Below are 20,736 nucleotides of genomic sequence, written 5' to 3'. Positions count from 1 at the left end.
CTGCAGCCTCTTGCGATCCTATGCATTGGGGGCTCCAGACCAGGCAGTAAAGCAACCAGTTAGAATGCTCTCCACTGTACATCTGTAGAAAATTGTAAGAGTCTTTGGTGACAAAATTCCAATGTCTACAACATTACTTGAGGTCAGCCAGCATCATGATGTGCGGAAGATTCTCAACAAGCAACATTCCATAAACATTCCATGAGAAGACAACTTTCATCAATTTCTCCTTGGCTAGTAGTGCAGCTCAAAACTACTTGAACAGTTTGTTCTCCTTCACTGCCTCTCCGAACTGTGGGCAATTCATTTTAACTAACTGTTCTGAAGTACTACCTTGCTCTTTTACCCCCCCCCCCCATATTGTTGGAAACTCTTGTTTGACATCTTTTGTTCTGCCACTGACTGTTCTGACATTTCAAATTAATTTGCTTGAACTCTTTGCAGAGGAAGGGCTTTTCTTTCTCCAAAGGCAAAGCTATCAGTCATATTTTCTGCGGTTTCTGAAACACTGACCTTCCATTTATTAAGGTGCTACTCTCCAAGTTCTCAATCACTCTTCCTTCCTCAGAGAGTTTCACTATAGCCATCCATTCATTATTTTCTGTGGCCAGCTCACTTAACCTGTAGCTTGTAACCCTTATCTGCAAGTAACTGCAAGCTGTCAACTCCGTGGTACCTCCCAAGCCCACCTGACTGGTGGTCTGCTAATTCGGGGCCAGTACATCCCATTGGCTTCTGGATTTCCTTGCTGCCCAAGGCTATGATCCTTTCCCTCAATCTGGGTCCAGTCTGCTCCTATGGTCACTGGTACATTCTCAAACTCCATTAGTATGATAGTTAACTGGATCCAACCAACCCAGCCAGACCCCAAATAGCCCATCCCACCAGTGACTCAGAAGTGGTAGCAACACCATCTTGACCTGCCCTAGTGAAAGGTGTGGAAATACAAATTGCATCCCATCACAGGATGACTCAACATGGTGCCCATAGGCATTTTCATAGTCAGCCACTCAATCAACATAATGGACTTGCACACATTGTCTTTATTGCTCTTTTCAGATGTACATTTAGTACCACTGAATACTTCACTTGCATTTCAGAATTATGTCCTCAGAAAAGCTGCCTCACATTCTCAATCAGCATCTCCTGCACACTCTTTCCAATATTTGGTCTGCTGCATTAACCTGTTTCTCCTGAAATCTCTCCACAGTCTCTGATAGTGGCAGATTGAAAGGGACCTTAGAAGTCTTCACTTTGGCAGAACTCTTAATGCCAATAAATTTACCCAAGTCTTGTATGCCTCCAGTCCTACTGGAAGCAGCAATAACTCTTCCCCTCCTCTTGTGTAATGGTGCTCCTCTGTCTGTGTCCTTCCTCTGGACCACAACAATATCATTCAACTAATAGAACAACTCCACTTGGTCCAGGGGGCAAATGCTTAAGTCAGCTCACACTGTTGGGCCTTCCCAGTTCAGGTCCACTTCCTGCCATCTGCACCAAACATTCTCCTTCTCAGACAATCCAGCTCTTTAGTTTCACCACGCTGGATCACCATCTTCTGCCACACTCTCTCATTGCCAATGCCGAGTCGATGGTTTCTCTAATGTTGTTGCAAGTACTTTCACTTGGACCAGGCAGAGTAAGCAACAGAACATCCATCTTTGATCTAAACAGCAGATTCTGGTACAATGTATCAAGGTACCCTCAGTTCTTACAGTTATACTAACACTCATATGTAAAGTAATAATAACATAAGAAACCAGAGTAGGTCAAACAGCTCTTCAAGCCTGCTTCTGCACTTGATAAGACTGATCTGATCTTAGTCCAAGTTCCATATCCCTTCCTTCCCCTGTAGACCAAAAATCCTCCATCACAGCCTTGAATATATCCACAGCTCTCTGGGGTAGAGAATGGCAAAGATTCACAACCCTCAATGAAGACATTCTTCCCCAATCTCACGTTTAAATGGCCAATCCCTTTATTCTGAGGCCATGCCACCTTGATTTTTGATTTTTCCACCTGAAGAAACAACCATCAGCAGATACCTTGCCACAACCCTCAGAACCTTATGATCTGTATTGGCTTAACAATTGGCTCTTCATGCAGCCCTCTCTAAACATGGTCCCTAACCACACAAACTTGCTTCCTCTGGATGCCCAAGGCCGAATGAGCTGACCCTTTGCCCCCAAATCATACTGGCTGAGCCAGAGCAGGTTATGGGGTCGAGTAGGAGTGGGGTGGAGCACTGCTGAGTTCTGCCCTCAGAACATGCTGCATCCCTTCAATAGATCATCATTGTCCAAGGCTTTTGAGGAGATTTATAAATATCTTTAACAATCATTTGACATGAATTAAAATATTGAAATAATACAAAAATGTAATTATAGACATTCACAAATACTTAAAATAAAATGGTTTGGAAACTGGAGGTAGAGATTGATGGTGTAGGGTTGTTTTTGTGATTGGGAGCCTGTGACCAATGGTGGGATCAGTGCTGTGACCCTTGCCATTCATTATACACATTGACAATATGGATGTGAATGTAGAAGGTAGATTCTTAAGTTTGCAGATGACATGGAAATTGGTGGTGGTGCTGATAGTGAGAAGCATGAGTTGAGTTGGTGAGATAGGCTGAGCGATGACAGGAGGAATTTAATCCTGGTAAGTGTGAGGTGATGCACATTAGGAAGACTAGTAAGACTAGAACATACACAATTGATCACAGCTAATCATACTAGGGGGTATTGAGCATCAGAGGGTCTGTGGTGTATATGGCCAAGGATCCCTGAAGATGGAACCACAGGTAAATAAGACAGTGAATCAGACATATGAGATACTTGCCTTCGTTAGTCAGGGCACAGAGTATAAGAGCAAGGAGATTATGGTGCACGGTAGTGTTGAGGTTAGCATAACACTACTACAGCGCCAGCGACACGCGTTCAATTCTGGCCACTGTCTGTAAGGAGCTTGTATGTTCTCCCTGTGCCTGTGTGGGTTTCGTCCGGGTGCTCCGGTTTCCTCCCACATTCCGAAGACGTACGGGTTAGGAGCTGTGGACATGCTATGGTGGCACCGGAAGAGTGGCGACACTTGCGGGCTGCCCCCAGCACATTCTCAGTAATGCAAAAAGATGCATTTCACTGTGTGTTTCGATGTACATGTGACTAATAAATAAATATCTTATATCTACTACATAAAACATTGGTTAGGCCATAGTTAGAGTACTGTGTGCAACTCTGGTCACCGCCTTATAGAAAGGATGTGATTGCAGTGGAGATGGTGTGGAGGAGATTTACCAGAACGTTGCCGAGATGGAGTGTTTCAATATTAAGGAAAGGCTAGATAGGCTGGGCATCTTTTCCCTGGGAGCAGAAGAAGCAGAGTGGGGCAATCTAAGTAAGGTATACAAAATCATTGGAGGATATAGACAGGGTAGATAAGATAACAGAGGGCAAAGGTCTAATGTAAGGGGTAGGATATTTAGAAGAGATCTCAGGAGGATTTTTTTTTTACACAATGGGCTTTTAGAATCTGGAACATCCTACCGGAGGAAGTGGTGGATACAGATAATCTCAAAACATTTAAGAAGAATCTAAGCAAGCACATGAATCACCAAGATGTAGAAGACTGTGGGCCAAGTGCTAGAAAATGACTTTAGTATGGATGGGTACTTGAGGGTCAGCATGGACATGGGCCAAAGAGCCCGTTTCTGTGCTGTGTGATTCTATGAAATCAAGAACTTACCTGGTCTTATCTTTTAATCTTCCTTCACCAGTCCTACCTGGTCTAAAGTCAAAGGTCAAAAGCAAACTGCAGCTAGATTCTCTCTACAGCATATCACTGCCATGCTGCTGGACTTGATGGGGATTCCAGCAGTGGGCAGCTGAACTTCAGCTCCTGTCTGATTTCTGTGTTTCAATGCAGTGGGGTGGAAGTCCAAGTGAGATAATATAGCAGTACTTAGTGTGTCCACATATGCCTATATGATTGTGTTACTATTATTTAATTATTAAAACCCTAGTTACTGAGAGAACTGCAGTGTATTGCCTAATCAAGGAATGGGCATTGTGACGACTATGTGAGACACAAAATGTGGAGTTGGGCTGAACAATGGTATTGACAGAAGATAAATATGACATGTTTACTGACCAAATGTATAGCATGATTGGATTTGTCAAGTGGTGGCCAGATGGACTCCAACATTGATTAAAGAAATAAGCAAAAATACCTTAAGTACATTTATGGAATGCAAAGTTTAACAAAATGTGTGAAACTTGACCTTGCTGGCGAGATCGAGAGAGAGACAGAGAGAGTGGGAGAGAGTGGGAGAGAGTGGGAGAGAGTGGGAGAGAGTGGGAGAGAGTGGGAGAGAGTGGGAGAGAGTGGGAGAGAGTGGGAGAGAGAGGGAGAGAGAGGGAGAGAGAGGGAGAGAGAGGGAGAGAGAGGGAGAGAGAGGGAGAGAGAGGGAGAGAGAGGGAGAGAGAGGGAGAGAGAGGGAGAGAGAGGGAGAGAGAGGGAGAGAGAGGGAGAGAGTGGGAGAGAGTGAGAAAGAGTGAGAGAGAGAGAAAGAGTGAGAGAGAGAGAAAGAGTGAGAGAGAGAGCTTGGACCTACCTGTTTATTCACACCAGCCCACCAGCCTGTTGTTTGACCATATAAGAAGAGGCCAAAAGATCTCTAAGTCAGAGGACCAGGAGCTTCAATCAACATTAATGCATGCACTCCATAGGAAACCTGTGAGGACTGCCATCTGAGATCAGGTAATATCTGTGATCTCAAAGTAGCCAGGGGGTTGTAAAAATAGAATAAACCAGTTTGACATGACCCTGAGCTCTTGATTATTTAAAAGCAGCATTTCTTTTGGGAATTTGTTACACAAGGCATGGTGAACATCAAACCGTTGGCTGCAGGTGAGCAAGTCTCAGCTCACTGTATTAATCAACAATAAGCTCCTCCAAAAATGATAAGGTGCATTTTGAAGAGATACTCATCATAAAGAACAAACCAACAGGATCAATTGGTCATTACCGAGTACCAGCTACTGCAACTGAGAAATGAATTCCCATTGATTTAGTTGCCATAGAAAGGTGGCTAATCAAAATGTAGCACATTGCAAATGACTGGCCCAAATGTATCTGTGTGCCTGAATATATATCAACTCTCTACCAACTGCATGTGGATGAAAAACAGAAATAAAAACATTCCAGTATCAAATTGGATTTAAAGGCTTTGGGCTGTTAACATCTGTCCTCCAGAGTAATAAATCACGAAAGAGTGATATCTGCACCAACAAGAGCAATGTTGTGTAAGATGAAAGGCAGTTCTATTCACAACAGGCTTGAAGCCAAGATGCAGATGAAATAAATGCTGCACCTTTCTTTAAAGTTAATTTAGAATGAAAACAGTTATTCCACAGAACACCATTAGATTCCAGTGAACATCTGTATTATGCATTTTTGCACATACTTTCAGTAAATGATATTCAATGATCAGAACAACCTATCTAGTTTCCCAGTTGCCAAAACATTTCAAACTTCAATTAAATTTCCTCTTCACTTTACTGCTCCAGTGCAAAACACAGTTTCCCTTTTGAAGTTAGTTTCTTAGCCCTGACATCTACCTTATAAGTCTCTGGTCCAAACCTCATGGCTCCCAAAACTACACATAGTACTTCAATTCAATCAAACCCCAAAGCTGTATAATAATTCATCAGAGTTGCTTCTTTTATGGGCCCAGTTACAACATACTGTTGAATATTTTGCATCGCAGTACCTTTATTTACTACCTTCAAGGAATTATAGATCTTTAATCCCAACGGGGGATATTAGCAAAAGATACTGAAGCTAATCATGCATTATTGTTATGTTTGTATGCTGTACTCCACTTCTGAAATTGACCTATGAGTCACAAAGTTGACACTCTAAAGATCAGAACACATAATCTACCCCAGGCACTCCAGTGCAAAACCAATGGAGGCTACACTGTACCTCAGATGAGAGGTTAAATTAAGGCCCATCAATGCTCTCGGGTGGGTGTAAAAAAATTCTATGGTATTATTTTGAAGAGTAAGAGGGGAATTATCCCTGTCGTCCTGGCAAAATTGATTTCTTACTCAAAAATTTCCAATGCAGATTCAGACTAGCATCCTGTCATGAGGTCTTAGTGTGCAATAGTTGGCTGCCATAATTCAACCCTATCGACCCGCACTTCAATTCATAAAGTGTAATTCCCTCTATTTTTTTCTAAGTATTGTGAGACAGAGATGCAGTATTTCAAAAATTGTCCAGTTTACTCTGATGCAAAATTCCTCATTTGCTGATAATGTTTATCAACAGGAACTGGAAAGGAAAATTATAGACCCTGTCTCAATTTGCAATCTGTGTTAATATCACCCATATATTAGAATATAGAACATTACAGCACAGTAAAAGCCCTTCAGCTCATGATGTTGTGCCAACATTTTATCCTGCTCTAAGATCTATCTAACCCTTCCCTCCCACACAGCGCTCCATTTTTCTGTCATTCATGTGTCTGTCCTAGAGTCTCTTAAATGTCTCTAATGTATATGCCCCCACAAGCTCTGCAGGCAGTGTGTTCCACACACCCACCACTCTCTGTGTAAAAAAACCTGCCTCTTACATCCCCCCTATAGCTTCCTCCAATCACCTTAAAATTATGCCCCCTCGTGTGAGCCATTTTCACCCTGGGAAAAAGTCTCTGACTGTCCTCTCGATCTGTGCCTCTTATCATCTTGAACACCTCTATCAAGTCACCTCTCATCCTCCTTCGCTCCAAAGAGAAAAGCCCTAGCTCACTCAACCTATCCTCATAAGATATGCTCTCCAATCCAGGCAGCATCCTGGTAAATCTCCTCTGCACCCTCTCTAAAGCTTCCACATCCTTTCTATAATGAGGCGACCAGAACACAATACTCCAAGTGTGGTCTAACCAGAGTTCTATAGACCTGCAACAGTACTTCACGGCTCTTGAACTCAGTACCCCAACTAAAGGCCAACATACCATACACCTTCTTAACAACCCTATCGACCTGCACGGCAACCTTGAGGGATCTATGGACATGGACCCCAAAATCCCTCTGTTCCTCCACACTGCTAAGAGTCCTGCCATGAACCTTGTATTCTGCCTTCAAATTCAATCTTCCAAAGTGTATCACTTCACACTTTTCTGGGTTGAACTCCATCTGCCACTTCTCAGCCCAGCTCTGCATCCTATCAATGTCCTGTTGTAACCTACAGCAACCTTCTACACTGTCCACAACACTACCAACCTTCATGTCATCTGCAAACTTACTAACCTACCCTTCCACATCCTCATCCAAGTCATTTGTGAAAATCACAATGAATAGGGGTCCCAGAACAGATCCCTGCAAAACACCACTGGTCACCAACCTCCAGTCAGAATATGCTCCATCCACCACCATCCTCTGTCTTCTATGGGCGAGCCAAGTTTCCCTGGATGCCATGCCTCCTGACTTTCTGAATGAGCCTCCCATGAGGAATCTTATCAAATGCCTTACTAAAATCCACGTACACCACATCCACTGCTCTACCTTCATCAATGTGCTTTGTCACATCCTCAAAGAATTCAATCAGGCTCATGAGGCACAACCTGACCCTCACAAAGCCACGCTGACTGTCTCCAATCAACCTATGCGTCTCCAAATGCCCATAAATCCTGTCTCCAGTAATTTGCCCACCACTGAAGTAAGACTCACGGGCCTATAATTCCCAGGGTTATCCCTACTCCATTTCTCGAACAAAGGAACAACATTTGCCACCTTCCAATCATCTGGCACTACTCCTGTGGCCAGTGAGGATACAAAGATCATCACCAAAGGTGCAGCAATCTCTTCCCTCGCTTCCCTTAATAACTTTGGATATATCCCGACTGGCCCCGATGACTTATCTATCCTAAAGTTCCAGCATATCCTCTTTCCTCGGCTCGACATACCCTAGCATATCAGCCTGTCATACGCCATCCTCACAAACGTCAAGGTCTCTCTCTCTGGTGAATACTGAAGCAAAGTATTCATTAAGGACCTCCCCTACCTCTTCCGACTCCAGGCACATGTTTCCTCTTTTATCCCTGATCAGTCCTACCCTCACTCTACTCATCCTCCTATTCTTCACATACATGTAGAATGTATTGGGGTTTTCCTTAATCCTACTTGCCAAGGCCTTATCATGCCCCCTTCTAGTGCTCCTAAGTCCATTCTTAAGCTCCCTCCTGGCTACCTTGTAACTCTCCAGGACCCTGTCTGATCCTTGCTTTCTAAACTTTAGGTAAACTTCCATCTTCCTCTTGACAAGATGTTCTACATCTCTTGCCAACCAAGGTTCCTTCACTCTGTCATGTTTACCCTGCCTTAATAGGACAAACCTATCCCAAACCCCATGCAAGTACTCCCTATACAACCTCCACATTTCCGTTGTGCACTTCCCCAAGAACATCTGTTCCCAATTTACGCTCCCAAGTTCCTGCCTAATAGCTTCATAATTCCCCCTCCCCCAATTAAATACTTTCCCATATCATCTGCTCCTATCCCTCTCCAAGGCTATGGTAAAGGTCAGGGAGTTATGGTCACTGTCCCTAAAATGCTCTCCCACCGAGAGATCTGAAACCTGATCAGGCTCATTGCCTTGTACCAGGTCCAGAATGGCCTCTCCTCTAGTTGGCCTGTCCACATACTGTGTCAGGAATCCTTCCTGGACACACCTCACAAACTCTGCCCCATCTATCCCCTTTACACTAAGGAGGTGCCAATCAATATTAGGGAAGTTGAAATCACCCATGACAACCACCCTGTTATTTCTGCAGTTCTCCAAAATCTGCCTCCCGATCTGCTCCTCAGTGTCTGCTACTATTAGGGGATCTGTAGAATACTCCCAGTGTGATCGCTCCCATCCTGTTTCTGACTTCGACCCACATTGATTCAGTAGACAATCCCTCCAGGACGTCCTCCCTTTCCACAGCTGTGACACTGTCCCTGATCAGCAAAGCCACTCCCCACCTCTTTTACCTCCATCCCTGTCCCTTTTGAAACATCTAAACCCCAGAATATCCAGCAGCCATTCCTGCCCTTGTAACAGCCAAGTCTCTGTGATGGCCACAACGTCATAGTTCCACGTACTTACCCATGCTCTAAGTTCATCATCCTTGTTCCTGATACTTCTCGCATTAAAGTAGACACACTTCAGCCCATCCAACTGACTGCAATTTTGCCCTTTGAACTGCCTATGCTTCCTCACAGTCTTTCTACACTCTGCATCTACTTGTACACTAAATGCACCAACCTCTGACCTATCACTCTGTCTGCCAGATTGATTCCCAAAATTATGGGGTTGTCCTCTGAAAAGTTGCTTAGTGGCATGAGCCCAAACTACTGGAGTTTGGATGAATCGGCTATGCTCTCACTAAAACACAATAGCTTATGAGAAGCATTGGTAGAGTAGATGTTGAGAGTTGCTTTCTCTTACAGCAGAGTCTAGAAATAGGGAGCCTATTCTCAGGGGAAAATGGTTGGCCACTTTGGACTGAGAAGATAGATTTTTTTAAATTCAGAGTGTTGTGAATCTTTGGAGTTCTCTTTTTCAGAGAACTGTGGATCTTGAAGACTAAGATCAAAAGGCTATTGGATCAATCACTAAGAGGATGGTTAATAGGCTTGAGACACAATGATCTTACTGAATGGTGGAGCAAACTCAACTGAGCTACTCTTGTCCTAGGAGTTCATGGAACATTCTTAGTCCAAACTCATGGAACATTTGGAGGGTGTGCCTTTAGTCTAATCAAGTCATTGGCATCCAGTTGAAAGTCTCATTCTGAACAATTTTAAATGAATGTGCAAACTTTCACAACTATGAGAATTATCAGGATCCAAGACCCTCATCCTAAAAAGGGAAATGTAGGCTGATTCCCCAAATCATCTTACAGGCTGCATGAATATGTGCTTGAGAAAAGGGAACTTACTGGCTTTGAAACAAAAAGCAGTGAAATGGGGCTAGGCATTACTGCCTTGTAAAGAGTAAGCACAAGGGCGATAGAGAGAATGCCCTCCTTTTATTTTACATTTTCATAGAATCACAGAATCATAGAACAGTACAGAACAATACAGGCCCTTTGGCCCACAATGTTGTGCTGACCTTTAAACCTCGCCTAAGACTATCTAACCCCTTCCTCCCACATATCCCTCTATTTTAAATTCCTCCATATGCTTATCTAGCAATCTCTTGAATTTGACCAATGTACCTGCCTCCACCACCACCCCAGGCAGCGCATTCCATGCCCCAACCACTCTCTGGGTAAAAAACCTCCCTCTGATATCTCCCTTGAACTTCCCACCCATTAATTTAAAGCCATGCTCTCTTGTATTGAGCACTGGTGCCCTGGAAAAGAGGTGCTGGCTGTCTACTCTATCTATTCCTCTTAATATTTTGTACACTTCTATCATGTCTCCTCTCATCCTCTTTATCTCCCAAAGAGTAAAGCCCTAGCTCCCTTAGTCTCTCCTCATAATGCATACTCTCTAAACCAGGCAGCATCCTGGTAAATCTCCTCTGTACCCTTTCCAACGCTTCCACATCCTTCCTATAATGAGGCAACCAGAACTGGACACAGTACTCTAAGTGTGGTCTAACCAGAGTTTTGTAGAGCTGCATCGTTACCTCGCAGCTCTTAAACTCGATCCCACGACTTATGAAAGCTAACATCCCATAAGCTTTATTAACTACCCTATCCACCTGTGAGGCAACTTTCAGGGATCTGTGGATATGAACCCCCAGATCCCCCTGCTCCTCCACGCCACCCAGAATCCTGCCATTATCTTTGTACTCCGCCTTGGAGTTTGTCCTTCCATAGTGTACCACCTCACACTTCTCCGGATTGAACTCCATCTGCCACTTCTCAGCCCAGCTGTGCATCCTATCAATATCCCTCTGCAATCTTCGACAGTCCTCCACACTATCCACAATACCACTGACCTTTGTGTCCTCTGCAAACTTGCCAACCCACCCTTCTACCCCCTCATCCAAGTCATTAATAAAAATCACAAAAACCAGAGGTCCCAGAACCGATCCTTGTGGGACACTGTTAGTCACAGCCCTCCAATCCGAATGCACTCCCTCCACCACAACCCTCTGCTTTCTACAGGCAAGCCAATTCTGAATCCACACGGCCAAGCCTCCCTGGATCCCATGCCCTCTGACCTTCTGAAGAAGCCTACCATGTGGAACCTTGTCAAATGCCTTACTAAAATCCATGCAGACCACATCTACTGCACTACCCTCATCAATCTGCCTCATCACCTCCTCAAAGAACCCTATCAGGTTTGTGAGACATGATCTGCCCTTCACAAAGCCATGCTGGCTGTCCCTGATCAGACCATGATTCTCTAAATGGCCATAGATCCTATCTCTAAGAATCCTTTCCACAGCTTGCCCACCACAGAGGTAAGGCTCACTGGTCTGTAATTCCCTGGGACTATCCCTATTACCTTTTTTGAATAAGGGGACAACATCTGCCACCCTCCAATCCTCCGGTACCATTCCCGTGGACAACAAGGACTCAAAGATCCGAGTCAATGGTTCAGCAATCTCCTCCCTTGCCTCGCCGAGCAGCCTGGGGAATATTCCGTCAGGCCCCGGGGACTTATCTGTCCTAATATTTTGTAATAGCTCCAACACATCCTCTCTCTTGATATCGACATGCTCCAGAATATTAACCTTACCAACACTGTCCTCAGCATCATCAAGGCCCCTCTCCTTGGTGAATATTGAAGAGAAGTATTCATTGAGGACCTCACTCACTTCCACAGCTTCCAGGCACACTTTCCCACCTTTGTCTCTAATCGGTCTGACCTTTACTCTCGTCATCCTTCTGCTCTTCACATAAGTGAAAAAAGCCTCGGAATTTTCCTTAACTCTACTCGTCAAGGTCTTTTCATGTCCCCTTCTTGCTCTCCTCAGCCCCTTCTTAAGTTCCTACCTTGCTACCCTATATTGCTCAAGAGACCTATCTGATCCTTGCTTCCTAAACCTTATGTATGCTGCATTCTTCCTCCTAACTAGTTGTTCTACCTCTCTTGTCACCCATGGTTCCTTCACCCTGCCATTCCTTCTCTGCCTCACCTAGACAAATTTATCCCTAACATCCTGCAAGAGATCCCTGAACAATGACCACATCTCCATAATACACTTCCCTTCAAAAATGTCATCCCAATTTACACTCGCGAGTTCTAGCCTTATAGTCTCATAATTTGCCCTTCCCCCAATTAAATATCTTCCTGTCCTCTTTGCTCCTATCTTTGTCCATGACAATGCTAAAGGTTAGGGAGCGGTGGTCCCTGTCCCCCAAATGCTCACCCACTGAGAGATCTGTCACCTAACCGGTTCATTACAAATACTAGATCTAATATGGCATTCCCTCTAGTCAGCCTGTCAACATACTGTGACAGGAATCCATCCTGGACACACTTAAACTCTGCCCCGTCTAAACCTTTGATACTAAGCAGGTGCCTATCAATATTTGGGAAATTTGAATTCAATGAGTTTTGATTGAATGCATGATTGATTGAGTTTTGCAGAAAATGTGTGGCAGTGAATTTACTGTTATTTAGACAATACTTATTTGCTACTATTTATAATCATTATAACATTCAACAATTTATATGCAAAATGAGCACAAAATCTAAGCCAACACTTTTGGTTCCATTTTACTTCCCAGGTTTGAATGCAAAATGTCCCAAGACACAATTTGGAAGAGAAGAAGAGTTCATCTCAGGTCCTGGTCAATAGTTATCTCCCAACCAGCTTCCTCAGATCAGATTTCTGCTGTTCACTGTGCCTAAACTAGCTGCTATGTTTCAGCAGTGACTACAGTTCAAAATGGCTTAACTGGTTGTTGCACTATGGAACATCCAAGGTTGTGAATAAATGCAAGAGAAAAAAGTCTGTTTATATTCGCACATTAAACCTAGTTCAATTAAGTCAGCAGTATGGGACTTCAGGTGAAAACAATAAAAATACTAGACATGAAATTGTTTCTCTTCCTTTCAGCAAAACAAAAGTTTGTATATTAAGAAGGTTGGCAGTGAGCCTTGTATTGTAAAGGAGTGGTACCAAGGTACCCAATGGTAATTACAAGCTCATTAGTTCAGCAAATCTGGTAATTATGGCAAATGAGAAATTAATGGACAAAAGAGCACCATTTAATAACAACAAATGCAAACGTAGATATATTGCTTAAAGCATTTTAATATGCTTTGCTCTGAGTTTGTTTTAACTTGAATCCTTCATTTGTTCATGCATATCAAGATAATTATGTTACTTAGCTCATAAGGTTTGTCATACCAGAGCTTATAGATAGGTTATTTACTTAGACTACATGCCTGAAAAGTGCATGGAATTATCAACCTTAAGTAGAAAGCAAAAGCAGTAGCTACATTCATATTGTATCAGGGTAGACTCCAGCAACTTCCACACTGGAAAGCTTCTGACAGATCTAATTCAACGGCAAACCAACTCAAAGGAACCTCATATGTTCATATCAGGCACTCTATCAAGAAGATGCATTGCTTGCAAAATGCTATTGGCATCTGCAAAAGGTATTGCCAAGTCCAGGAGACAATTTTTGAAAGGAAGTGTAAAGAATGTAATCAATATATGGTAAGTGCACAGATTATTAATCATTGAACGTTCAGTGATGCAAGATGTTCCAGGGAATATTGATTTGGCTTAGAACTGTGAAGTAATATTTCATACAAACAATATTACATTTTATTGTTTTCATTAAATTCAAGCAAGCACATTGAACAATTGGAGAAATCTGCAGTGTAGTAGTGGTGAGGTGGAGGGGAGTGGTGCTGAGGGAGTTATTATCAAATAAAAGGCATCTTTTCCTTGAATTTGTAATTAAATGCAAAATGATATGACTGATAACATTGCACTGCCAATTAGATTTGCCAGCTATAGGTGATTTAAATATAATTATGAGTGCTAACACCTGTGATCAATTATCTTGCTGACAAGCAAGGTGGAGCGTGCTGTTTCAGGACTTAAACCCAGCCAAAAGTTCCTCTACAGTTTATTCCCCTACAGGTGACAGTTATTAGCTGTCCTAACCCAACATGTAGCTGTTGTCTTCAACAAATGCACCAAATTTATCTTTCCTTTCCAAACCAATTTCAACCACAGGTGCTATACACAGTAGACAATTTGAGCATTACAAGTACTTGATTATAGTAGAGACAGACACAGAACAGTACAGCACAGGAAGAGGCCTTTTGGCCCATGATGTTGTGCTGAAATAACTAAACTAGTAATTAAATGCCTAACTAAACTAATCCCTTCTGCAACATGATGTCCATATCCCTCCATTCTCTGCACATTCATCTAAGAACCTCTTAAATACCTCTATTGTACTTACCTCCACTACCACTCCTGGCAGCACATTCCAGGCACCCACCACTCTCTGTGTAAAACAAAAACTTGTCCCACACATCTCCTGTGAACTTTCCCCCTCTCACCTTAAACGCATGCCCTCTAGTGCGAGACAGTTAGACCCTGGGAGAAAGATACCAGCTATCTATGCATCTTATAATCTCTTAAACATCTATCAGGTCTCCCCTCAGCCTCCGCTGCTCCTGACTAAACAACCCAAATTTGTCCAACCTCTCCTTATAGTACATGCCCTCTAATCCAGACAGCATCCCTGGTAAATCTCTTCTGCACCCTCTCCAAATCCTCCACATTCTCTCCACTAGTATTAAAAAAATGTTATTTAGCCACTATGGTTACCTTCAGCATGCTGTGACTCAGTTAGTATCATGCACATGTTTAAACATAGCAGGAACAAAGACCTTGAGATTCAAACACAGTGGGAACAGAGTCCATGAGACTCTAAACACAGTGGAAACAGAGACCTCGTGAGTTTAAAGGCAGCAATTCAGAAGTGAAAGGATGGAGTGCAAAGGTATTTCAGAGAAAGAGGTCAGAAAAGAAAAAAATTAAAGACTCTTTATCTGAATCCACACAATATTCATAACATGATAGATGAGTTGACAGCACGTGGAAATAAACAGAAATAAATATCTTTATTCTCCTCACCAATTTTGTTTTTCTTTCTTCTCCCCTCCTCCCATGGGGCACCTGCCTCCTTACCTTTGACCCATCCCCCAGTGGATCTGTTCTCCCCTCCATCCCCACACCTGTCTATCACTATCTTTTACCTGCATCCACCTATCACCACCTTGTGCCCACCCCCACCTCCCCTCTTTTGTCCACCTATCACTGCTCTGCTTTTCCCTCCCTATATAATGGGCTTCCCCTTTTCCTATCTTCAGTCCTGAAGGAGGGTCCTGACCTGAAACACTAACTGCCTGCTTTTCTCCATGAGTGCTGCCTGGCCTGCTGAGTCCCTCCAGCATCTTGTTGCTTTTCTCATCTAGATTCCAGCATCTGCAGTCCTTTGTTTCTCTAACAGAAATAAATTGTGTGATCGATGAACCATGATAGAAACATGTTGCAAGGTGACCAAGGCTGAGAACTGAATTTAAGTAAAAAGAGATGAAGTAGGTCTATTAATAAAGGTGAGATCAATGCAGTCCTGAGGAATGATATTGGCTTGGAAGATCAAGATGTAGAATCAGCTTTGGGATGCAATAAGAAATAGTGAGGGTAAGAAGTCGCTGGGGGGAGTTAGCTCCCTAACAGTATATCAAAAATTAATGGGGGGGGTGTTATAAGAAATGTATTGCATTAATCATGAGCAATTTTAATTATCACATAGATTGGACAAATCAAATTGGCAAGGGTTGCCTTGAGGATGAATTCATGGAGTGTATTCTGCATAGTCTCTTGGAGCAATACACTGAGGAACCAAGCAGGGAACAGACTATTTTAGATCTAGTTTTGTGTAATAAGACAGATTAATTAGCAATCTTCTGGTAAAAGATCCCCTAGGAAAAAGAGATCATAGTATGGTAGAATTTAAAATTCAATTTGAGGATAACATACTTTGGTCTGAAACTAGTGCCCTAAATTTAAATAATGCAATTGCAATAATATGTGGAGAGAATTGGCTAAGGTGGACTGGGAATTGATTAAAGGGTCAGCAGAGACATATTCCGATGAGGAAGAAAGATTCTCTGAGAAGGATGCTCCATGTATGCCTGACTAAAGAAGTTAAGGATGATAACAAAATGAGAGAAAAGACATACTGTGTTGTGAAGGTCAATGATAGGCCAGAGGACTGGGAATATTTTAAAAACCAGCAAAGGATGACCAAAAATAATGAGGACCAACTTGCAAGTAATATAAAAAACAGACAGTAAGAGCTTCTGCAAGCATACAAAACACAACAGAGTAGGTAAAGTAAATGTTATGTCTTGGAGGATGAGACTGGGAACTAATAATGTGAAATGGAGAAATGGGAGAGATGCCCAACAATTATTTCAGATTGGTCTTTGTGCAAAAACATCCAGATAGTAATAGATAATCGAGGAGTTATAGGAAGTGGAACTTAAAACAATCGCAATCACTGGAGAGAAAGTACTAGACAAATGAATGGCCAGCATCCTAGGCTCTTAGAGGAATTGGCTGCAGAAATATGCATTGGTTGTAATCTACAAAATTCCCCTGATTCTGGAGAGGTCTAAATAATTGAAATCCTTGAATGAATGTAATGAAGATTCAGCAGTTTGCTTCCTTGGATGGGTTCGTTATTTCACAAGGAGAGATTAAGCAGACTGGACCATACTTTCTAGAATTTAGAAGACACGTAAAATCCTTCCAGGGCTTGATGGGATAGATGTAAGAATTACAATTCCTCTGCTTGAGGTACTTTGAACAAGGGTCAGAGTCTCATTATAAGGGTTGGGCATTCAGAACTGAGGTGAGAAGAAATTTGTCAGAATCTTATAATTCTCTACCCAAGAGAGCTGCTTGGCCTCAGCTGCTGAGTTTATTCAAGATAGATATGAACAGATTTGGGGATATCAAGGGAATCCAGGATATATGGTTAAGGGAGGAAAGTTACATTGAGGTAACAGGTCAGCTATGATCTTACAGAATGGCAGAAGAGGCATGAGAGGCTGAATAGCCTACAACTGCTTCTATTGCTTATGTCCTTCCTACTTGGTATCCAAGAATATGGAGACACTCCCAGCATCTGACCACATAGCCAGAAACCATTTGTTTGAGATTCAAACACCATCAATGTCCATGACTGCACAAAGTTAGAAAGGTTTCAAGAAGTGAAATAAGCGGATCACAGCAAGAGAAAGACGAAAACTTTTATTTTGAGGTGAAAAACAATAGCACAGCGTATCAAGTCACAGTGATAAAAATATTCTGTATCATGGGCAATTCTCTTAGAGTTATAACATCATAGAAACATACAACGTGGAAAGGGGCGTTTACCTCACTTAGTCCGTGCAACAATCAATCACACATTTACACTAATTCTACATTAATCCCATTTTTTTGTTCTACTCACATTCGCATCAACCCCCCCCTCCCCAAATTCTATCACTCACCCATTTACAAGGGGCTATTTATAGTGGCCAATTAACCTACCAACCCAAACATCTTGGAGATATTCTTTCACCAATATTTAGGGAAAGGCAGGAGCTTTTTTCTGAAATGATGCATTTTTTTTAGGACATGAACATCACCAACAATACCTACATTTTGTTTGTCCTTCCCTAATTTTCCCCTGAACTGAGGAGGCAATTAAGAGTCAACCACATTGCAATATCTGAACTCAAACAACAGCTTAACCAAGATGAAGGAGCAGATAAGGACTTGAGTGAGCCAGATAAGTTTTTATGACAATCGTGCCATTTCAGGTAGCTCTTACTGTGACTTGACACTTTTATATAAAAAGGTCAGATTTTTTTAATTGAATTTAAATTCTCCAGCTATCATGGTGGAATCTAAAATCATGTCAATAGTCCAGAATTCTGGCTACTTGTCCAATAACTTAACCACTACACTATCCTATCTATTCATATACCTTTTGAGCCAATCCACATACCATGACATTTGAATGTGACCAACAGGATGAGCAGACAATTGGAGTGTAATGCCATAATAAAATTTGAAACAAAACAAAGATATCCAGTAACAGAACTGTTCCATTCTTGATTATTTAAAAAGATAAGAAAGCAGACTGTGGTGAAAGATGCAAAGATTCACAAAGAATATTTTTAAATCTTTTTTCTAAGAATCTGATGGAAGGAAAGCCTGTAATAGTGTTCAAATGTAAGAACTATCCTTAAGGGAATAACAGTAGTAGAGCATTCAGCGGTGCCAGGATTTGATTATAATTGATTTGCTTCTCACACCAAGCAGTAATATAAGTCTCCAGAAAGAATTCAGTGTTAAAATCCTAAATGATTATTAGAAACCAATACTCCATTTGCATGAAGGTCCCATATCCAAAGACCGTTAACCACGTTAAAGCCATTGTCAAACGATATGGACGTTATTGTTGCCACAGCATAATTTCAAAGATCTCAGAAACTTTGTAAATGGGAGAAGGTTTAAGACAACTTGTAGTCTTTAAATGGCAACAGATGGCCAGCTGTCATCTCTGCCTATCTCAGGCTTAAACACTCTCTCCGGTACATTTCTGAAGTTAAGGAGGTCATCTTTTATCTGTCCTCCAATGAATTTGCATGGAGCAAGCACTATGTCACTTCCTTTGGATAGCTTAATAAAAATTCAGAACACACATTTCCTTGCTGCACCTATTTTAGCAAATCAAGCTCTTTAACAGGTCACTTATCAGCTGACTGAATAGTAAACAGAAGGAATCTTATCCCCGAAGCATGCAATAACTATTTCACTATCCCCCCACTGTAATTTCAATGTTTCATCAGTCACATAGTGCTGACACAATCTGAAATGAATAATTTTAGATCATTTTTAAAAGAAATCCAGTAAGATTAACCATGGTTTAAATTTACAGAATATTTCCCAAGGAGGGAGTCAATTGATTTATTTTCATTTTCACCTCTGCATTACTAAAGAGGCAATTATTATGTTTCTATGAAGATTTGTTCCTGAATATGGAGTGACTCAAAACGTTTTGCAATTCTATCTAAACACAAATAACCAATCATCTGACTGGCAATCTCTCACCCCCTTCTGACTCTCACAAGCCCTTGTCTTTTTTCACATGATCAACGTTAATATATCTAGTACACCTCTGAACTATTCACTCATTTCTTCTAGCATCCAAATACATCTCCTCCATATACACTCCCTCAATGTGATTTTCAAATGAAGAATAATGGAGCCAAAACTTGTTTATGTCATTCCCCCTGCAGTGTGTGACGATGGCTGAAACAATAAACTCATAATGGGCACTTCATGTGTTGGTTGAGCTGGATCTCTTTGTGTTACCTTTAATGCTCTGAATGAAGCAGAAAATTATCCACATAATAAAAGAAAATTGGGTTGCTGTTCATTTTCTTGTCACTGCAAATCTACTGGAGTGGAAAAAGATTAAAATATATTTTTTTCTTTGCAGAAATCCTTCTGTTAAAGATCAGACCAACAATAACATACAACATTTTATGCAGCTTTTTTTCCGAAGGATTCAAGAAAAGATCCAGTGAATGCTGTACATTAATACAACTTCACATTTTGAAAAAGTGCAAAGAAATGTGATCCAATGGAATGGGAATACATTTCTCCCTCTGCACTTGGAGTATGCTATGAGGAAAATAAATCTTAGTGAACTCCAGAGTGTAGAAATGTTTCTGTTGCTCTGTGGGTCATATCACTGTGATATGCATATCAAATTCAAAACCAAAATATTCCTTTGATAAAAAGTCAATCCCAAGGACAGCCACAATAGGCAAGAAAGAAGGATAAGTGCACAGATGTGAGAATTATGCTAGAGATGGAATTGCTACCAGATTATAAAATATCTTGAAATAAACATTAAACTCATTCCATATCACTAAAATAAAATCCGTATGCAGCTTAGTACCAAAGGAAAAAGCTTAGCTAAGCTGGAGAGGGAAAAGTAAGCAGCTGCATCTCATAAATACATCTCTGTGATGGAGAAAGTTGTCTGGTGAGAATAAATCAAATGCCAATTTATAAAACTGCTGCAATAGGTGAGAAAGATACTTCTCCTCCATTAAAGTCACATCCATATGGTCCAAATGAGTTTAGGTGAATTCACAAAGCCCTACAATCACCAGATGCAGCAGCACAGTGACCGAGCTGGCATCCAGGGGCCCAGACTATTGCTCTGGAGAGGAGTTCAAATCCCATCATGGAAGCTGGAGAACTTAAATTCAATCACTTAAAGAAATTCAGATTGAAAAGGGTAGAAAAGAAACTACTAGACTGTCAGAGGAAAGTCATCTAGTTCACTAAGGTCATTTAGGGAAAGACATCTGCTGTGCTTAGCCAGTCTGGCCTTTACGTGATTCCCAATCCACAGCAAACAGAGTTGACTTTTAACTGCCCTCCAGAAAGGCTGAACAAGCCACTTCCATTCAGAAGCCATTGTGGATGCAAAATAAATACTGGTGGCACTGTGAATAAATAAGTAAATTAAATGTACATTCATCACACCAGATCCCTGCCAAAGGAAACCAACTGAGGAAAAAGCTTGTCAAGTTAGAATCCAGTTCTTTACAAAACATTGCAGTATTTACCAGCCTTTCCTATGTGTATGAACTGGGGACATGATGCAAGATA

This window comes from Pristis pectinata, chromosome 1, assembly GCF_009764475.1.
Source record: "Pristis pectinata isolate sPriPec2 chromosome 1, sPriPec2.1.pri, whole genome shotgun sequence".
Lineage (NCBI taxonomy): Eukaryota > Metazoa > Chordata > Chondrichthyes > Rhinopristiformes > Pristidae > Pristis > Pristis pectinata.
The sequence above is the reverse complement of the archived record's forward strand: the minus strand, read 5'-3'. Positions refer to the sequence as shown.